Source organism: Galeopterus variegatus, unplaced genomic scaffold, assembly GCF_000696425.1.
Source record: "Galeopterus variegatus unplaced genomic scaffold, G_variegatus-3.0.2 Scaffold1228, whole genome shotgun sequence".
In the NCBI taxonomy this organism is placed as follows: domain Eukaryota; kingdom Metazoa; phylum Chordata; class Mammalia; order Dermoptera; family Cynocephalidae; genus Galeopterus; species Galeopterus variegatus.
In genome coordinates this window covers 337,640-339,368 of record NW_007727339.1, presented here as the reverse complement: position 1 = coordinate 339,368, position 1,729 = coordinate 337,640, and positions in this window count along the sequence as shown.

Here is a 1,729-nt window from a genome sequence, read left to right as displayed (position 1 = left end):
TGAAATTAATACGCACACACACAAATATACCTGGGACATTTCAAAACGTTTGTGGAAAGATTAGAATTATTTTTTAATTCTATTTTTTTCATGAACTGTTTGAAGTACCCTGCTATGTTTTCAAAACAGAACCAAAAGTCTGAGCCGAAAAAGGGAAATTAAATAGTTTAATGAAGAGAATTTCTTCTTTTGGTCAATCACATATGATGAATTTTGAAACTTTGATGCTGAGAATTGAAAGAGGAAGTGAATATTTGACAACATGGAAAGCAAAGTTTGGTTATAAAAACCCTTCTATTGCCTCTTAGTCAACAGAGGAAAACATGGAGAAGTCAAGAGGCTTCTATGAACCTTCCAGAGTCTGCCTAATCTTCATCCTCTTCTAAGGAAAACATTCCCATGAGGGTCTTTTCCCCAGAAGTCATACTGTAATTGCAATATTCAACTCATGTCTCCTGCCATGTCCCACTGGATCAGAGATGGTGTTAACACTGCATCTGAACATGAGCAACGTCACCCTCTGAGGCTGTGTGGGGCATAAAACTGTTCAACAGTGACACACCACATGGCATGGTGGGGAGCTGACCCAAACAATCATATCCTCTTTTGTGGGCAATATAGATCCTAAAAGCACAAACGTGAAGGTGGGACACTTGCTTAGGCAGTGTCCTGACTCTCAAGTCTCCATGAACATCCATCAGAGAACCACGGGAGGGGCTGGCCTGTGGTTCACTTGGGAGAGTGTGGTGCTGATAACACCATGGCCATGGGTTTGGATCCCTATATAGGGATGGCCGGTTGGCTCACTTGGGAGAGCTTGGTGCTGACANTGAAGGTGGGACACTTGCTTAGGCAGTGTCCTGACTCTCAAGTCTCCATGAACATCCATCAAAGAACCATGGGAGGGGCCGGCCTGTGGTTCACTTGGGAGAGTGTGGTGCTGATAACACCATGGCCACGGGTTTGGATCCCTATATAGGGATGGCCGGTTGGCTCACTTGGGAGAGCTTGGTGCTGACAACACCAAGTCAAGGGTTAAGATCCCCTTACTGGTCATCTTTAAAAAAAAAAAAAGAACTATGGGGAGATGGAGAGGCTGCACAGCTGGAGAAATTCACCGAGCTACCTCTAATTCCCTTGTATCCTTGAGATAACCTTGAAGTTATGTCCAATTTCATTATGAATCTCTGGGCATGTTTGCTGTGGATACTTAAAGGAAACAGACTAATAGAATGAGATATAACAACCAAAGTTATAGTCTATAATTGACTTCTCTGTTCAACATTAAGGCCTCGGACTAGGAACGCATCTGTCATTGCTTTGCAGGACAAAAAGTGATTTATAAATGGAGCTTAAATCTTTGCTAATGATCAACTGGTGTTTATTTCCCTCTGACCATCTGCATCAGATCCACCTGTTGGAGGGACAACTTGTTTAAAATACAAATACCTGTTTCTCACTGGATACCTAGTTGATGAGAATTTCTAGGGGTGGATCCCTGGAAATCTTCACTCTAACAGTTTCCTCAGGTGACCTGTATGCATGCACATTGAAGTTTGAGAACTGCTTTAATACAGTAACTTTCTTCAAAGGGTGTGTTGTGTGTGTGTAGGGCATTCGCATACCCTGTGTGTGAGGGGCTTTAGAATAGCCATTCTTAGGACCAGCCCGTGGCTCACTTGGGAGAGTGTGGTGCTGATAGCACCAAGGCCACGGGTTTGGATCCCTA